Below are 21,124 nucleotides of genomic sequence, written 5' to 3' on the forward strand. Positions count from 1 at the left end.
CCAAGAATTGGGTTTTGCTGGAATTTTGTTTCAGTCAGTGATATTTCTGGGGTTCATCAAGTCATTCTTAATATAAATGAAGCGTTTTACATAGATTTCTTAACTTATTTTGGTTTGACTCAAGGGATGCTCCATTTGAAAGGTTTTTGAGCCTTGTTCCCTATTTTTCTGAGCAAGCTCCATGGGGCAGAGATCGTTTTCTTGCTGTATCTCAAGTGTTGAGACAGTTTTAGACCTATACTAGGTGCTTAACAAATATACATTAAATACTGAATGAAATAAATGGATGTTGCTGTCAAGTGCTTATAACATATTACTGCTGGTTCTCCCCTAGTGAGGATTTACCAAATGCTGGAAAAATTCTGAGAAATTTTGATTTTAATAATGTTAGGCATTGGGAACAAAGCAGGATTTGTCTCTGAAAGGAATGAGCTATGTGTCTACACAGAAAACTTTCCTGAATCAGGAATGGCGAGCTGACTTCTGAAGTGGATCCACTGTTTAACACTTAGCCTTGAAGAGATCATTTTAGTGACAGAGTTCAGACCCAGAGTACTGACTGTGAACTTCCTAAGGTTCTGAGAGGCATAGGACTTCAGAGTCAGGCTTTGAGCGAAGTAGGGGCTTAAACACTAGTGGTTCCTCCAAATCCCCCAAAGACTTTGTCAAACGGCCAACAAGAAAATGAGGAGAGAATGGAGAGTATATTGTTCGTAGACCAGGTTTTGAGCTCTGTAATAGCTCTCCTGCAAGCTTTAGGAATGGCGGTAAGATGGAAGGAGGTGTCTGGGGATGCCAGTACATAAAACAAAGTTAGATATCCTTTTCCTCCTAAATTAGTTTATTTGCATTTTGTTGTTCAGAGGTGACGTAGCAATATGAAGGGGCCTGTAAATGCTCTCGGAAGAGGCTTTCCCCTCTTTTTTTTTTTGTTTTTGTTTTTGGTGTTCAGTCACTAAGTCCTGTCCTTTTCTCTTTGTGAGCCCATGGACTGCAGCGTGCCAGGCTCCCCTGTCCTTCACTATCTGCCGGAGTTGGCTCAGATTCATGTCCATCGACTAAAAAGATATACAACAGGAGAGCTGTGAGTTAAATTTTATTTGGGGCAAAATGAAAACTTCAGCTGGGGAGACAGTACCTCAGATAGCTCTGAGAGCCTTCTCCAAAGAGGCAGTGGGAGAAGGTCAGTGTAAGATTTTGGTGAAGGGAGAGTTCAATGAAATGAAACACTTACTTTACAAAAGGTTTTCTGCTAGTCACAAGGAGCTGATGTCACCATGAAGGGATTTAGAAATTTTCTAGCCATGAAGAGATGCAAGGATTGGGATCGTGAAATCAGCTCCTGAAAATATCTAGCTACCAAAAGAAATGTTCCCCCAGTTTCCTGGAGCACAGGGTGCCTCACTCTCCAGCCTGAATTCCCCTCAGGGAGTCTTGAAGGTCTGCAGCTGCAGCAACAGAGGGTTCAGTCTCTGCAGAGGCAGATGGAAATGCTCTTGTTTTTGTTCAGTCTCTGGCAAATGCTCTTGGCAAGTGCCGATTTGTAGTTGACAGAGTGCGTGATACTACCTAACCAGCTCGTCCTCTGATGCACTCTTCTCATTCTGCCTTCCATCTTTCCAGTGAGTTGGCTCTTTCCATCAGGTGGCCAAAGTACTGGAGCTTCAGCTTCAGCGTCACTCCTTTCAATGGCTATTCAGGGTTGATTTTCTTCAGGATTGTCTGCTTTGATCTCCTTGTTGTCCAAGGGACTCTCAAGAGTCTTCTCCAGCACCGCAGTTCAAAAGCATCAATTCTTTGGTGTTCAGCCTTCTTCATGGTCCAACTCTCACATCTGTATGTGACCGCAGGAAAAACCATAGCTTTGACTGTATGGACCTCTGTCAGAAAAGTGATATCTCTGCTTTTTAATAGGCTGTCTAGGTTTGTCATAAGTTTACTTTCAAGGAGCAAGCATCTTTTAATTTCATGGCTGCAGTCACCATCTGCAGTGATTTTGGAGCCCATTTGGAGCCCACAAAAATGAAGTCCATTACTGGTTCCATTTTTTCCCCATGTATTCATCATGAAGTGATGGAACCAGATGCCATCATCTTAGTTTTTTGAATGTTGAGTTTTAAGCCAGCTTTTTCACTCTCCTCTTTCACTCTCAACAAGAGGCTATTTAGTTCCTTTTCACTTTCTGCCATTAGCATGGTATCATCTGATATCTGAGGTTATCGATGTTTCTTCCAGCAATCTTGATTCCAGCTTGTGATAATATCCAGCCTGGCATTTTGGATGATGAAGTCTGCATATAAGTTAAATAGAGTTCAGTTGGTAAAGAATCCACCTGCAATGTAGGAGACCCCAGTTCGATTCCTGGGTCAGGAAGAGTCCCTGGAGAAGGGATAGGCTACCTACTCCAGTATTCTTGGGCTTCCCTTGTGGCTCAGCTGGTAAAGAATCTGCCTGCAATGCAGGAGACATGGGTTCGATCCCTGGGTTGGGAAGATCCCCTGGAGAAGGGAAAGGCTACCAACTCCAGTATTCTGGCCTGGAGAATTTCCTGGATTGTATAGTCCATGGGGTCACAAAGAGTTGGACACGCCTGAGCACCTTTCACTTTCACCTTCAAACAAGGTGACAGTATACAGCCTTGTCGTACTCCTTTCCCAACTTTGAACCAGTATATTTTTCCTTTTCTGGTTCTAACTGTTGCTTCTTTACCCACACACAGGTTTTTCAGGACACAGGTAAAGTGGTCTTGTAGATTCCCATTTCTTTAAGAATATTCCACAGTTTGTTGTGATCCACAGAGTCACAGACTTTAGCATAATCAATGAAAGAGAAGTAGATGTTTTTCTGGAATTCCTTTACTTTCTCTGTGATCAAATGGATGTTGACAATTTGATCTCTGGTTCTTCTGCCTTTTCTAAACCCAGCTTGTACATCTGGAAATCCTTGATTCACATACTGCTGAAGCATAACTTGAAAGATTTTGAGCATTACGCCACTAGCGTGTGAAATGAGTGCAATTGTGTGGTAGTGTGAATGTCCTTTGACATTCCCCTTCTTTGGGATTGGAATAAAAACTAACCTTTTTCCAGTCCTGTGGTCACTGCTGCCTTTTCCAAATTTGCTGACATACTGAGTGCAGCACTTTAACAGCATCATCTTTTAGGATTTTAAATAGCTCAGCTGGAATTCCATCACCTCCACTAGCTTTGTTCATAGAAATGCTTCCTAAGGCCCCCTTGACTTCACACTCTAGGATATCTGGCTGTAGGTGAGTGACCACACCATCGTGGTTACACAGATCATTAAGACCTTTTTTGTATAGTTCTTTGTATCTGTGAAAACTTAAGAGAGAACAATAACTAACCACCATTAAACGTGAAGTGGCTCTTCGTGAGCCCACGGACTGCAGCCGCCAGGCCCCTCTGCCCGTGGGGATCCTCCCGGCAGGAGCACTGGAGCGGGGCACCGCCGCCGCTCTGATGCTGGTCCTGGGACCTCAGCCCCCTCTGCTCGGCCCTCATAGGCACCTGCCAGTCACTTGACCTTCTTACCTCTCTGTGACCTCACGATACTGTGGCTCCTTTACTGCCGAGCCACACCCAACACAGGGATCCGGAACCCAGCCAGGCACAGAGCGGAGGGCATTTTTCAGGAGGACCACGACCTCACTTTGTTTCCTCTTGGCTTTTGGAAGCTTCACACTGTAAATATTACAAACCGTATTACACAAGTAGGATTGCAAAGATAAAATCTTCTATTCCTTCCTCATTATAGTGGTGGAGACAGTACATTTAAACATCATAGACTTTAACTTACAATGCACACTTAACTGTACAAAAAGTCAAGCAAAACAAAACAAAATTAGAATGCTAACATTAGGAATAGCTTTCAAAACCAGTTGTTCCAGTCCCTGCTTTTCAGATGAAAAATGTAAGGCCAGGGTTGGAAAGAATTGCTCAATAATGCAAGTTAGGCTATATAATATTTTAGAAATTGTTAATATATACAGTATTTCCCAGAGATAGCTGATATAATAGTAAAAAATCTCACAGATTCCTGCAGTTACAAAGTCTCAAGTATCAGATATTTGTTAATCTAATTGCTCACCGACCTATTCCATTATGAGGGGGAAAAAAACAGAACCTTTTTTCTTGTGATAGAGACTTTTCATTCTATGAAAGTTGTATTTCCACACATTTAATTTCTAGGTCCTTTATATGTTACTTCTTCAGAAACCCAAGAATGAATAGCGATTATTAAGGTTTCAACTAAGAACCACTGAGCATCTTTTCATATATTCATGGGCTACTTGCCTTTCTTTTTTGAGTTATCTGCTTGCATGTCATTTACCCATAATTTAGGAGGTTGGAGGAGGACTGGTCTTTGAATAATTAATTCCTTAAAGAAGCCAGTTATCCTTTGTTTGCAATATAGTTTCCTTTTTTTTTTTTTTCAGTCACAGTTTGTCAGTTGACTTTGCTTATGCTAGTTTTTTTTTCTAGATTGCATAATTTCAAACTGAAATTCAAGTTGGTGTCCAGTTCACTCTTTATATTTATCAAGGTAAATATGGCAGAATATATTCTAAAAGTAACTATTAAAACCCAGAATTATACAGAAGTTAGCAGTAGTCATACATGAATCTATTGTTAAATATTCAGAAATATCCTGACATTTTCTAGAGGTCATTAGCAAGCCTCATAATATCACACCATATAAATTTTAGATTTAGAAAAATGTGGACCAGGTGAGACTCTAGGGCCTCTTATTTAGAAAGTATCAAAACATGTTTGTTAATTTGATGAATTCTTAAAAGTCATGCTTTCTTAATTTAGTTTCTTCTGAATCCTTTAAAAGTAAGCTAGCTAATTTTATAATAAAAATTATTCTTTTATTTAAATATTCATGGTTTTTATATAGAATGTAATACAAAGTACTTTTGAGCTAGAGTTTCAGAAATATTAACTTCCTCATTTTCTTTCAGATATTTTCCTTGACTTGCCTCTCTGTAATCATTTAATGCCTTTTTACTAAACAGAAATTAATTTTTTCCTAGAGAAAGTGAAAACTGGCATAGCATAAACCTTACTCAGATCTATCTATATGGATTGGGTTCTCCTCTATAAAAGAAAAAGAAGGTATTTAAAAAGAAAGATACCTGTGTTTATAAAGAAATATATCTGAAGAAAGATGAGCAGAAAATGAATTAAAATATGAACAGTGGTTATCACTAGGTAATATATTTATAGGTAACTAATCAGATTTTCATATCTTCCTCCTGCGTTTTCCAAATTGTCTTCCATGAGCCCATTCCATGTTATAAATATTTAAATATAAGAAAGAAAAGTGACAAGCATGTAAACAGAAATCCTCGGTGACATCTCCTTTCTCTAAGTAACTGAGACTGCTTATACATCCAGAGCGCAGTTTTCCCCTGACTAGATAATGTGTGCTTTCAACAGGAAAGAGGAGCCGGAGGAGTGGCCGGAGACCAGAATGAGAGGAGGAAGCTTCGGGACGTGCTGGGAGGCCTTCCGCAGCCTCAGGATCCCGTGTGTGGACCTCTGTGTGCTCGGTCACTGCTAAGGTTTTAGGAATCGCAGGTCTTCTTCTGTTGAGAATAACTGGCTCCTTGTCAGTGTTTTCTTTTGAGAAGTTCTCAACAGTATAGTGCTTTGTCAAGGAAGGGCACCGAAATCCCAAGCCCCTTTATTTAGATGACAGCATGGTCGACAACTGACCTACCCCAGAATTCACATGCTGATAATCATGATGCGAGCATCATAAATAATAAGTTCAAAGGAAGTGTTTATTGCCCTCTGTGGTTGCTATGTTGGGAACAAGAAAGTATTGCATAATACTGAGGAGATAAGTGAGAGGAAAGAGTAACTTGACCTTTACTCTTGCTTCTTTTGTCAAAGCAAAGTGTCCTCCAAGTTGAGTAGCTAAAAAGAGCCTCATTCTAGATCACATCCAGGTCCCTATTAACACAAAATATATTTTCTTGTTTCTTTCTCTGGATGATGTGTGGTTTCTCTGGTTTTGTTAGAGGAAATAAACAGAACTGGTAGTTTGCAGGAGGGTCAGCTTCAGAGAGCATGTCCTCCTTTCCCGCTCACAGTCAGGACTGAAAGAAGTTATTGTATAATCCAAGATATCAGAATTCTCTCTTGGCCGTGCTGGTACCTGGCTCTGGTTTTGTAAGGCCAGGAACACTGTTCTTCCACCAACAGACACCCATGATGAGGCCTGTCAGTTTATCTGGCATCCCCAGTTACTACTGGTTGCTCATCATTGTCCTGCTTCATAAGACTTTCCATGTTGTGAAGTAATTAGCCTCCAACTAATAAAAAAAAAAAAAAAAGACTTTCCAGCCTCATGAGTTACCTGCATCATCACTGAATATTCTCATGGCCTTCAAACACAGCTGTGTCTTTGGAGTCTGCTTCTTCAATGTATTGCCATCTCTGCCCCTGCACCTGGCCTGGGTGCACAGGTGTTAAGCTTGGTAGAGACTCTGACTTCGTGTCTATGATATGTTACCACAAATAGTTAACCTTGCTCCTTTGGAAGACTGTGACCAAGACTGCAAGCTTAAAAGGAAACATTTTGAGAAAATTTTTATTAAAAGTAGTCAACATGCACAATTTGAGATGCACCTTGGTATAAAAGAATGTTTTCAAAATGTTGAGGATAAGTGAAATTTTGGTAAGTTCATTTTCAAATACTTACTGTATACTTCTTGTTTAATTAAGTCTATACTCAGAAATGTGGGGAAAATTAAAAAAGTGATCCTTACTCATAAGTTAATTTAGTATGGGAAAGGAAATACATAAGCATAAAGTTTGGTACATTATAGTTAACTACCGAGTAAAGAATGAATCATGAGCAAGCAAATGAATGTAATACCATTACTAGGTAAAAAAGACATGAAATACCAAATACTATGAGATGTGTTTAGGTAAATGTTAGGGGAAATGATGGGGGAATGTTTTTCATTCAGTGAAAAAAAAATACAGTCAATATAATCTCAAGGTATAACCTTGCAAATGTAAAATATAAAAGAAGCCTAAAAATACTAACTACTGCTTGGAGGCTCTTATAGGCAATTTTAATATTCTTCATATTTTTCTGTGTTTACGTGCTTTTGATAATGAGTGTATATTACTTTTACAGAAAATAGGTTATTTTAAAATGGTATAGAGAGTAAGTGCTTTGAGTTCCAAAGAAAGACATCACTTTGCACTGGAGTTGTTTGGGAGAGTAAGTGAATTCTGAGCTGGTTATGCAATTTAGATATAAGAAAGATGAAACATGTTTTAGACAGGCAACCTGGCAGGAATGAGACCAAATCCAATGATGTTTTTAGATCGCTTATGGAATGTTTTTTTCATTGAACACTTGAAAAGACGATATTGCTTCTGGGTCTGTTCTGTTTACGTTTGGTGAGAACATGGCTGCCTATGGAACAGTTTTGCACAACTTTTCCATCCTAGCATCTCAAAATCAAGAATCCCTTAGAAGAGATGGAGTAGCCCTCATAGTCAACAAGAGTCCAAAATGCAGTACTTGGGTGCAATCTCAAAAATGACAGAATGATTTCTGTTTATTTCCAAGGCAAACCATTCAATATCACAATAATCCATGTCTATGCCCCAACCAGTAATGCTGAAGAAGCAGAAGTTGAAGACTTCAATGAAGTCTGCAGAGACCTACAGGACCTTCTAGAACTAACAGCCAAAAAAGATGTCATTTTCATTATAGGAGACTGGAATGCAAAAGTAGGAAGTCAAGAGATACCTGGAGTAACAGGCAAATTTGGCCTTGGAGTACAAAATGAAGCAGGGCAAAGGCTAACAGAGTTTTGTCAAGAGAATACACTGGTCATAGCAAACACCCTCTTCCAGCAACACAAAAGAAGACTCTACACACAGATGGTCAATACAGAAATCAGATTGATTATATTCTTTGCAGCCAAAGATGGAGAAACTCTACACAGTCAGCAAAAACAAGGCCAGGAACCGACTGTGACTCAGATCATGAACTCCTTTTTGCAAAATTCAGACTTATATTGAAGAAAGTAGGGAAAACCACTAGACCATTCAGGTATGACCTAAATGAAATTGCTTACGATTATACAGTGGAAGTGAGAAATAGATTCAAGGGATCAGATCTGATAGACAGAGTGCCTGAAGAACTATGGACAGAGGTTCATAACACCATACAGGAGGCAGGGATCAAGACCATCCCCAGGAAAAAGAAATGCAAAAAAGGCAAAATGGCCATCTGAGGAGGCCTTACAAATAGCTGAGAAAAGAAGAGAAGTGAAAGGCAAAGGAGAAAAGGAAAGATATACCCATGTGAATGCAGAGTTCCAAAGAATAGCAAGGAGAGATAAGAAAGCCTTCCTTAGTGATCAGTGCAAAGAAATAGAGGGAAACAATGAAATGGGAAAGACTAGAGATCTCTTCAAGAAAATTAGAGATACAAAGGGAACATTTCATGCAAAGATGGGCACAATAAAGGACAGAAATGGTATGGACCTAACAGAGGTAGAAGATATTAAGAAGAGGTGGCAAGAATACACAGAGGAAATATGCAAAAAAGATCTTTATGACCCAGATAACCACAATGGTGTGATCACTCACCTAGAGCCAGACGTCCTAGAATGCAGTCAAGTGGGCCTTAGGAAGCATTACTACGAACAACACTAGTGGAGGTGATGGAATTCCAGTTGAGCTATTTCAAATCCTAAAAGATGATGCTGTGAAAGTGCTGCACTCAATATGCCAGCAAATTTGGAAAACTCAGGAGTGGCCACAGGACTGGAAAAGTCAGTTTTAATTCAAATTCCAAAGAAAGGCAATGCCAAAGAATCTTCAAACTACCGCACAATTGCACTTATCTCACAGGTTGGCAAAGGAATGCTCAAAATTTTCCAAGCCAGGCTTCAACAGTATGTGAACTGTGAACTTCCAGATATTCAAGCTGGATTTAGAAAAGGCAGAGGAATGAGAGATCAAATTGCAAAACAACTGTTGGGTCACTGAAAAAGCAAGAGTTCCAAAAAACCATCTACTTCTGCTTTATTGACTATGCCAAAGCCTTTGACTGTGTGGATCACGACAGACTGTGGAAGATTCTTAAAGAGATGGGAATACCAGACCACCAGACCACCAGGTCACGACTGAGTGACTGAACTGAACTGATCCCAACAGCAAAGGGAAAGGAATGCATCACCCCTGAGCCCTAGAGTCCTTAAAGCATCTCTTGAAGTACAGTATTCTCTCTCTTATTCATCTTAGAATATCCTGGCTTATTTGTCTTCTGCTCCCTTATTATATATTTGTTTTAATATAGAAATAATGCTGTTTTCCATTTAAACTACTGAAATAACATTAGAAAGAATAGTCTCCCAGGAAGCCTTGCCATTTTTATTGCATTATTTCTATATCCTATTTGTATAGCAGCCAAGAACCCCCAGGATATATGCAAACACCCTTAGAAAAGGATTGTTAAAGCTTCAAAAAATAAATTACCAATTCTGAATTTTTAAAAACAATGCATATTTCATTTTTTCCATTAACAGTCATGAGAAACAAGCTGCTTGACAGAAACAAACTGACTAGCAACCAGAAAGTAAACATGTTGTTCAGTCACTCAGTTGTGTCCAAATCTTTGTGACCCCGTGGACTGCAGCATGCCAGGATTTGCTGTTCATTAACATCTCCCATAGCTTGATCAAACTCATGTCCATTAAGTCAATGATGCCATCCAACCATCTCATCCTCTTTTGTCCCCTTTTCCTCTTGCATTCAGTCTTTCCCAGCATCAGTCTTTTCTAGTGAGTCGGCTTTTCGCATTAGGTGGCCAAAGCTACAGCATCAGTCCTTCCAATGAACACCCAGGACTGATCTCCTTGAGGATGGACTGGTTGGATCTCCTTGCAGTCCAAGGGACTCTCAAGAGTCTTCTCCAACACCACAGTTCAAAAGCATCAATTCTTCGGTGTTCTGCTTTCTTTATGGTCCAACTCTCACATCCATGCATGACTACTGGAAAAACCATAGCTTTGACTAGATGGACCTTAGGTGGCAAAGTAATGTCTCTGCTTTTTAATATGCTGTTTAGGTTGATCATAGCTTTTCTTCCAAGGAGCAAGTGTCTTTTACCTTCATGGCTGCAGTCACCATCTGCAGTGATTTTGGAGCCCAAGAAAGTAAAGTCTGTTACTGTTTCCATTGTTTCCTCATCTATTTGCCATGAAGTGATGGGACCAGATGCCATGATCTTCATTTTCTGAATGCTGAGTTTTAAGCGAACTTTTTCACTCTCCCCTTTCACTTTCATCAAGAGGCTCTTTAGTTCCTCTTTGCTTTCTGCCATAAGGGTGGTGTCACCTGCATATCTGAGGTTATTGATATTTCTCCTGGCAATCTTGATTCCAGTTTGTGCTTCAGCCTGGCATTTCACATGATGTACTCTGCATATAAGTTAAATAAGCAGGGTGACAATATACAGCCTTGACATTCTCCTTTCCCAATTTGTAACCAGTCTGTTGTTCAATGTCCAGTTCTAACTATTGCTTCCTGACCTGCATACAGGTTTCTCAGGAGGCAGGCCAGATGGTCTGGTATTCCCATCTCTTGAAGAATTTTCCACAGTTTGTTGTGATCCACACAGTCAAAGGCTTTAGCATAGCTGATGAAGCAGAAGTAGCTGTTACATAGGCCTTTCCAAATTCATTTCTATTTAGGAGGAAATTGACCTCATCCTGTACATTATTGTTTAGAAAAATTTGAATTTCATGTAACTTAACCATAAAATGCCTCTCCCACTTTCTTATCTTTTCCTGTGGACCCTTCTACTGTTGTCTGTTAAATTTATAACTTCAGACATGTATGTAGATATAAAATGCCAGATTTAGATTAATGCACACTGATGGGGGAAAGGGTAGGTCATAAAGAAAGGAAATTTACTTTAAAATGTGATGATTTTGTTTCTGCTTCTACAGCAATGGCCTAATCCCTTTCTAGTGCTTTTGGTGTGGTTTCTGAAAATGCCCTAATGATCTTATGGATAGGAAATTTTAGAACTCCTCGTCATAGGTGGAATAAGCCAAGACCTGGTGAATTACTCTGTATGATAAAGACAATTGAAGTTTTGCATTTACAAGGATACCAAGAGTTGAAATGAGATACCCTGTGATTACAGAAAAGATTTGAGGGGATGAATGTCTATTGGGAGAACGGCCTTCTTGAGAAAAGGGTGAAAAGCCACAGCTTAAAGGAGGACCCACCTTGAGAAAATCTTGATAGGCTGATATGATATAGTTCAAGGGTTCACAATTGTCCTCTTATGGGCCAGAAGTAGGTGTTTGGCTTTGCGTGTCATGCAGTCTCTGGGTCTCCGTGGCATGCACTCAGTTCTGCTGTTGTGATGTGACCGAGCCATAGACACTGAGTGAGGAATGTGTGTGCCTGTGTTCAGGATAGATATTTACAAACAGTGATGTTTAGTTCGGTGATTTCTGCTATTCAGTCTCAGGTGTGTGCCACTTTTGGTTGTAGCCTAATTTCCCTTTCCACCCCAAACCCTAAGCAAACAGGAACATGTTTATTACAACAGCTTCTGGTAAGGCTACTTTCAATAGGTGGGATGATGGATAAGGTCTGGTACAAGCCCAAGTGGAGGAAGACAGAAAGGAGACAGCAGTCACTGGAGGCCAGGAGAGGTCAAGAATTCAGAGGTCGTCAAGGCAGGGGAGGAGGTAAGGCCAGAGTCTTCACAGGACCCTTAAGAGGTCCTGCATGCTTAAGGGAGTTAGAGGGCTTGGAGACTCACCCAAGGAGTCGATGCTTAGATTCCACAAGAGAAAGAAAAGTTTACTATTTCTCCAAGTTCATAGCATAAATGCAAAGTATAGGAATGTTTTGAAAGAAAAACAAAACAAAACAAAACAAAACAGTGCCTGTGCACAGCCCTGACAGAGTCATCACCCCTGATCACTGGAAAAAACAAGGATCCAAGAAAACAATAACAACAACAATGCATTTTTACCAGTAATCCAACTAATGAAGTACCATATTCAAATTGGGTTTCCATTTTCAACATTTGAATTGTTGAAAAACATTTTAGTTCAGTGTGTGTATTCAGTTCAGTTCAGTCGCCCAGTCGTGTCCGACTCTTTGCGACCCCATGAATTGCAGCACGCCAGGCTTCCCTGTCCATCACCAACTCCCGGAGGTTACTCAAACTCATGCCCATCGAGTCGGTGATGCCATCCAGCCATCTCATCCTCTGTCGTCCCCTTCTCCTCCTGCCCCCAATCCCTCCCAGCATCAGGGTCTTTTCCAATGAGTCAACTCTTCACATGAGGTGGCCAAAGTACTGGAGTTTCAGCTTCAGCATCAGTCCTTCCAGTGAACACCCAGGACTGATCCCCTTTAGGATGGACTGGTTGGATCTCCTTGCAGTCCAAGGGACTCTCAAGAGTTTTCTCCAACACCACAGTTCAAAAGCATCAATTTTTCGGTGCTCAGCTTTCTTCACAGTCCAGCTCTCACATCCATACATGACCACTCGAAAAACCATAGCCTTGACCAGATGGACCTTTGTTGGCAGAGTAATGTCTCTGCTTTTTAATATGCTATCTAGGTTGGTCATAACTTTCCTTCCAAGGAGTAAGCATCTTTTAATTTCTTGGCTGCAGTCACCATCTGCAGTGATTTTGGAGCCCCCCAAAATAAAGTCTGTCACTGTTTCCACTGTCTACCCATCTATTTCCCATGAGGTGATGGGACCAGATGCCATGATCTTAGTTTTCTGAATGTTAAGCTTTAAGCCAACTTTTTCACTCTCCTCTTTCACTTTCATCAAGAGGCTCTTTAGCTCTTCTTCACTTTCTGCCATAAGAGTGGTGTCATCTGCATATCTGAGGTTATTGATATTTCTCCTGGCAATCTTGATTCCAGCTTGTGCTTCTTCCAGCCCAGCATTTCTCATGATGTATTCTGCATAGAAGTTAAATAAGCAGGGTGACAATATACAGCCTTGACGTACTCCTTTTCCTATTTGGAACCAGTCTGTTGTTCCATGTCCAATTCTAACTGTTGCTTCCTGACCTGCATACAGGTTTCTCACAAGGCAGGTCAGGTGATCTGGTATTCCCATCTCCTTCAGAATTTTCCACAGTTTATTGTGATCCACACAGTCGAAGGCTTTGGTGTAGTCAATAAAGCAGAAATAGATGATTTTCTGGAACTCTCTTGCTTTTTCGATGATCCAGCGGATGTTGGCGATTTGATTGCTGGTTCCTCTGCTGTGTGTGTATTAGTTACTTGCTATTTTCTTGATTTGCAGAGTTTGGGGATGAATACTACTGCCTTATTTGAAATGTAATTGGATAGTCACTTTTTTAGATTTTTCATCTGTTATTGCTGATTGGCGAGGGATAAAAAAAAATAAGAGTTTCTCAATCATATGTTTCTTATAATTTCTTAAAAGAACTTATTGGAGAAGGAATTGGCATCCCACTCCAGGTTTCTTGCCTGGAGAATCCCATGGACAAAGGAGCTTGACAGGCTACAGTCCATGGGGTCACAAAGAGTCAGATGCGACTGAGTGAACTAACAACTTAAAAGAAATTAGACAGTGGCTTTCATTTTTAAATTTAGAGCATAATTTGCCTCAAGTTTTGAAACACCTGCAGTGTCTAAAAGGAACAACTTAGCTAAATCCCAAGTTTCAAGGCTAAATGCTTATTAGGAAATAATAATTAAACTGTATCCACTGTGTCTGGGCTTTCCTGCTGGCTCAGTGGTAAAGAATACACCTGCCAATACAGGAGACATGGGCTGGATCCCTGGGTCAGGAAGATCCCCTGGAGAAGGAAATGGCAACCCATCTGGTATTCTTGCCTGGGAAATTTCATGGACAGAGGAGCCTGGCAGGCTAGCATGCACAGGGTCTTGAAAGAGTTGGACACGACTTAGTACCAAAGAAAAGCAGTCCACTGTGTTAGAAGAATCTAAGTTGCCTATTAGACCAGGGCCCATGCCTTAGGACAATACATTTCACTCTTGCCAAAGCGATGTGATTACTAAATATTGTTCACCACAGCATTGTGACATGCAGGCTTCACAACATGTGTCGTTGCACTGCAGTCTACTAGGCTTCCTTCTTCCCCTGGACTGAAGACAGAAGTTCTGTTTTCTGTACAGTTAATACCCACAGTCAGGAGAGCAGCGGTAGCTGGCATGAAGGTATATGATAACTGACAGCACATGGAAGCATTATATTTAATCACACTCTTAAATGTCAGTAATTTTTCTGACGTCCATCTGAGACCCTGTGTTAAATGAAGTAGAAACTTCAATTTTCCATATTTTATAAGCAAGGAGATTAGAGTTTAGGTAGGATAAGTATCTTGATGAGGGTCTCATAGCTGGTCAGTGGGTGTGAACACGGGTCTTGGCGATTGCAAAGCCGAGTGTCTTACCTGGTATGCTCCTCTGCCTCTTTGTGGGTCATTTAATAAGCACTTCATTTTACATAAATGAAATGATGAATCATGCCATACCAGTACCTTTCGACTTCAAGGCTGGGTTGGTGTTAGAGATGTGAGAAGAGAAGCACAAGAAGCTCGCTCACCCCACCGCTTCCAGATGCTTCCGCATTCCTCAGTGACTCTCTCCCTCCCGTGGAGGCTAGATGATAGCATCACTTGAGATGAAAGCAGAAACTGTGAGTCAGGAGCAGAGTTTCCCCAGGATGAGGAAGGTCAACTTGAGATTAGGCGTGAGGGAGCAGAGAGCGCTGGACAGCCGCGGGGTGCGGGCTTCCATGGAGCAGTGAGCATGTGGTTCGGCGAGTCCTGGCACGCAGTGGTCCTGGATGCTGGGAGGTCCGCAGGGTGTGAGGAGACACAGCTGTAGTGAGTCTGTGTTCAGAGAATGGCTGAGCAGACGGCTGACGGTGGCTAATGTGGGTTTTTTTCTCCAGTTGCTTTCCCAGTAGTCACCTATGGATGTGAGAGTTGGACTATAAAGAAAGCTGAGCATCGAAGAATTGATGCTTTTGAACTGTGGTGTTGGAAAAGACTCTTGAGCGTCCCTTGGACTGCAAGGAGATCCAACCAGTCCATCCTAAAGGACATCAGTCCTGAATATTCATTGGAAGGACTGATGCTGAAGCTGAAGCTCCAATATTTTGGCCACCTGATGCAAAGAACTGACTCACTGGAAAAGACCCTGATGCTGGGAAAGATTGAAGCTGGGAGGAGAAGGGGACAACAGAGGATGAGATGGTTGGATGGCATCACTGACTTGATGGACATGAGTTTAAGCAAGCTCTGGGAGTTGGTGATGGGCAGGGAAGCCTGGCGTGCTGCAGTCCATGGGGTCGCAAAGAGTCAGACACGACTGAGTGACTGAACTGAATGTGAATATAGGGCAATGCAGTAAGCCTTTCCAAAGAGTGGCCTGAATAGTTTTGAATTCTACATGTAATATTAATGAAGACTTATGGCTTTGTCTGACTGTGGACAAGATAGTGTTTTGTACAGAAATGAGAGTGGATTAGAGGCAGAAACAGGCAGAGATTAACAGGCTCTGTGAAGCAGTCTAACATTACTTCCCAGTAATCAGTGCCTGACTTCTCTTGTTTCACACTCATCACAAATCATTGATGCATTGTAGTAAATACAGAGTAAAATATCAAATGTGCTGATAACAGTATTTTTTTTTTCACCATTGTCCTGAGGGGTAGTAGGGCTCGGGGTAAGGAGTTTAGTGGTGTCCAAAAAGATGACAGAGGATTTGATGAGTGTGGGAAAACCCAAAGCAGAGGGTGGGAAATCCACAGGGTACGTAGACATCCTGAATCTGGGAAAGCTGAGGATTGAGGAGGCATGTGAAATCATCAGTAATGTGATGTATCTAAAACAAAGTTTGCTCACTTAGGTCAGTGTCAGTAGAGCAAAACAGTGAAACCTGGGGTGACAAGGTTTAGGACAAGTTGGAGGTACACTGTTTAACACGGGAGCAAGTTGTGGCAGCATTTCCTGAGGGAGAGGGGTGGCAGTTTCGTCCATCAACACCCTTCATTCCCAGGGCACCACAAAACCCCTAGAAGGTATTGCTAACTGATCACCACACTGCTTTCCTCTGGATTCTAAACACACCTGAGCCCACTGACCAGTGTTTGTAGCTGGTATTTCCCCTGCTAACATCGCTGTCTGGCTGTTTCATTCCTAGTATCCTCTCTAAACAGGGCATGAAAAAGTATCTGCTTTAAAAAAAAAAAAAAGCATAAGCAATTAGATGTTTTACTGCGAAATTAAAATGAGAAAAAATAAAAAGAATACACATACACACCCCCAGAAAGATCTCAGTGAGGTCTACTCTGACCGTTGTGTTAAAGGTTTCATGTCCCCTACACACGTGTTCCTGACCTCTGCTCCTCTGCTCTTTTATTCATAGCATTTATCCCCTGAAATATGGGTGTTCCATGGTAAAGAATCCACCTGCCAATGCAGGAGCCACAAGAGACCCAGGTTTGATCCCTGGGTTAGGAAGATCCCCCTGGAGAAGGAAATGGCAACCCTCTCCAGTATTCTTGCCAGAAACCCCATGGACAGAGGAGCCTGGCAGGCTAGAGTCCATGGGTTCAAAAAGAGTCAGACGGGACTAAGCAACTCAGCGTGCACACACATGCATCCCCTGTAATGTAATTCATTAAGTGTCTTGTTTCTAGTGTCTTCCTCCACTAGAACAGAAACTCCTTCTAGGCAGAGAGGAAACTTCTGCATTCTGATAATTTGGGCTTAGAATGTCTTTCTCTATTTTAAGTCATGCATTAGTTCTAAGATGAAAATAAATGACATTTTGTTATTGTCATTTTCCAAGAAGTAAATCAAACCAAAAATATTTTTTTCAATATTTTGAAATTTTCATAAACAAAACCTAATAGGTCTCATTCTGCATTGCTTGTTATCCCAAAAAGTGAAGCAAGCCAAAAATAAACGTTTTAAAAATGTTTTGAAATTTTCGTGAATTACACATAATAGGTTTCATTATGAGATGCTCACATGCTTGGGAGGTTTGCTCTCTGACCTTTAAGATCAAAGAGGACTACGATCTTTTCCCCAGCCACATTTCTGGTTGCCATTTGTCAGAGAAAGAATGCTCCTCCATGGACATTACATGTTTATAGAACCTGAAAAAAACAGCAGGCAGGTCTTAAGAGATGGAATACACAAAGAAATGGTATGTGATCTAAGACTGATTAATAAGATTATAAGATAATGACTTCTAAAGAAGTGCTTTTATGAAACGGTCATTGAATCTTGTTTATCCTTGTGGATGACTAATACGAGCATGTGATCTTAAATTAACTGGGTGAAAGAAGTCAACAGTTAGACTTGGGAATTTGACCCTCCAGTTGATGAGCAAGATATGGGGATGAGGATGAAATAGTTGAAAAGGAGGAGATCCTTCCCTTTAGGTCACTGGCATGTCTAGGCACAGCCTTAAATACCAGGAGGCATTAAAAATATAATAGGCAGCTTGGACAAGGAGAGAGCTTTGAGAGAAAATGAGGGAGCTGAGGCAGAGTTGAACAAGGTCTATTTCTTATATGAAACTATTCCTTCAATACTGATAGAAGTGTTTATTTCGTCTACTATAAATAACCAACATAGAGAGCCAAACAAAATGAAGAAACAAAGGAATATCTCCAAATGAATGAACAAAATAAAACCTCAGGAAATAATGAAATTGAGGTGAGTTATTTACGTGATAAAGAATTCAAAGTAATGGTCATAAAGATGCTCACCAAACTGGAAGAAGAATGGATGAATGTAATGAGAACATCAACAAAGATTTGGAAAATAGAAGAAAGTAAATAAAGATAGAAGTCACAGAGCTAAAGAATACAATAACTGATCTGAAAAATATAATAGAGTGACTCAACAGCAGACCAGATGAAGGAGACAAAGAATCAGTGCGTTGGGATGACTGGGCTGTGGAACTCACCCAAGCAGAGCAACAAAAAGAAAAAAAAAATTAAAAAGTGAGTATATGGGTCTAAGGAACCCATAGACCATATCAAGAAGACTAACATTCATATCATAGGGATCCCAGGAGGAGAAGAAAAAAGAGAAAGGGGCAGAAATCTTATTTGAAAAATAATGACTGAAAACTTCCTTACCCTGGGGAAGGAAGCCAGCATCCAGTTCCATGGTGCTGGGAGAGAGTTCAAAATAAGGGGAACCCAGAGACACCCACACCAATACACGTCATAATTAAAATGTCAAAAGTTAAAGATAAGAAAATATTATAGTGTCCAGAGGTGTAAAACACCTCGTTACGTACAAGAGAACCCCATAAAACTAAAGCTGGCTTTTCAGCAGAAATTTTGCAGGCCAGAAAGGAACAGCACACTATAAAGTGATTCAAAGTGATAAAGGAAAAAACTCCCAACCAAGACTACTCTCTACCCAGCAATGTTATCACTCAGAAACGAAAGAGAGATAAAGAGTTTCCCGGGCAAGCAAAAGCACTAGATCAGCCTTACAAGAAATGTTAAAGGGACTTCCCTATCCTGAAAGAAAGGGAGCTAATTAGTAAAAAGAACATACAAGAAAGGCTATATCTCACTGGAAAGGTAAATATATAGTAAAGGTTGTGAGTTAATCAGTTATAAATCTTGTATGAATTTTAGGAGACAAAATTAGCAAAAGTAACCATGATTACAACAATCACTTAAAGGATACTCAGAATAAACAGATGTAATATGCAATATTAAAAACATAAATGTGAGATGATAGAGTAAAAATGCTGATTTTTACAATGGAATCAAACTTAAGTTGTTATCAACTTAAAATAGACTTTTATCTGTAAGTTGCCGTACATAAGCATCAGGTATCCAAAACACAAACACCCATAGTAAATACACAAAAGAAAAAGAGAGAGGAAACTTAAGCATACCATAAAAGAAAGTCATCAAACCACAAAAGAAGATATACATGGGATAAGAGAGAGTAGTAAGAAATAGCTTAGTTTAAATTTTTTTTTCAGGTAACTGTTTTAGAGCATTTTAGGTTCAGGACAAAATTGAAGGGAATGTTCAGAGATTTCTCATATACCCACAGCCCCAATAAAAGCATAGTCTCATTATCAGCACCCCTTACCAAAGTTACATCTGTTGTTCTTGATGAACCTACACTGACACATCATAATCAGCAAAAGTTACAGTTTACATGAAGGTTCACTGTTGGTTTGCAGATTTTATCAATTTCGACAAATATGTAACATGCGTCCATCATTATGGTATCATTCAGGGTATTTTTAGCTCCTTAAAATTCTCAGTGCTCTGCTTGTTAGTCCCTCCTCTGACCCAAGCACTGGCAACCACTGATGTTTTTATTGTCTCCAAATTCTAGAATTAATTTTTTTTCACTATGAATGATTTTACTATGAATTAAAATAACAAATAAAATGAGTCAAATGACTGCCTAAATAATTAAAATATGGTTCTTCTAATATTTTATAGTATTCAGACATGTTGTTGACATCATTGAAATTTTGTGTGTGACTGAGTTCTGTACATAATTATTCCATGTAAAAATATCTATGTATCATTATGGTTTACACATTTGTGATTTTCAGTGGATAATCTCTGTTATTATTTTTTTCTTACAGCTGGACTGTTTTTTTTATTGATTACTGAAGTAACAGCAGGATATATATACTGCCTCTGATAACTACTCATGAAGAAAACAGAGAAAAGAAAAATATAATAAAAGAGAAGCCAAGAGAAATTATAATCACAGAATCAAGGGTAATAAAATTATAATGAAAACTGTTCTCTCATAATAAATTTAAAATATTGGCATAATTGGTTGCATATATGTTTCCATAAATGTACATAATCAATATTGACTCAGTTAAATGTTTGTTGTTATTCAGTTGCTAAGTTGTAAATCATGTATATTCAATAAGGGCTTAATATCCAGATATATAAAGAAGGCATACAGCTTAATATCCAAAGAAAAAGCAATGTGATTAAAGCGTGGGCAGAGAACCTGAACCTTCTTCCAGAGAAGATAAACAGATGGCCAGCATGAAAAACGGCCCAGATCACTAACCACCATGGAAATGCAAATCAAAACCACTATGAGATATCACTTTATATGTTTCAGAATGGCCATTTTCAAAAGGACAAAGAATGTGATTGGTGAGGAAGTGAAGAAAAAAGATACCTCATTCACTGTTTACAGAATTACAAATTGGTGTAGCTACCATGGAAAACAGTAGGGATGTTCCTCAGAAAATTAAAAATAGAACTACCATATGATCCAGCAATCCTACTTCTGGGTATTTACTAGAAAAAGTTAAGAATGCTAGAAAAGATATATGCACCTTGTGTTATATTGCAGCATTATTTGATCTAGTCTCTAAGCAACCTAGTGAAAGAAAGAAAGTGAAAGTCACTCAGTTGTGTCCCACTCTTTGGACTATATAGTCCATGGAATTCTCCAGGCTAGAATACTGGAGTGGGTAGCCTTTCCCTTCTCCAGGGGATCCAACACAGGAATCAAACCCAGGTCTCCCACATTGCAGGTGGATTCTTTACCAGTTGAGCCACAAGGGAACCCCAAGAATACCAAAGTGGGTAGCCTATCCCTTCTCCAGTGAATCTTCCCGACCCGGGAATTGAACCAGGCAAATTCTTTACCAGCTGAGCTATCAGGGAAGCCCAAATGTCTATCAACAGATGAGTGGAATTGGTATAGGTATACAATGGAATATTTCTGTTGCTGCTAAGTCACTTCAGTCGTGTCCGACTCTGTGCGACACCATAGATGGCAGCCTACCAGGCTCCTCTGTCCCTGGGATTCTCCAGGCAAGAACACTGGAGTGGATTGCCATTTCCTTCTCCAATGCATGAAAGTGAAGTCATTCAGTCGTGTCTAGCGACCTCATGGACTGCAGCCCACCAGGCCCCTCTGTCCATGGGATTTTCCAGGCAAGAGTACTGGAGTGGGTTGCCATCGCCTTCTCCAACAGTGGAATATTACTTAGCCATAAAAAACGAAATATTGCTGTTTGTGACAAATGGA

Source organism: Dama dama, chromosome 14 (assembly GCF_033118175.1).
Source record: "Dama dama isolate Ldn47 chromosome 14, ASM3311817v1, whole genome shotgun sequence".
Lineage (NCBI taxonomy): Eukaryota > Metazoa > Chordata > Mammalia > Artiodactyla > Cervidae > Dama > Dama dama.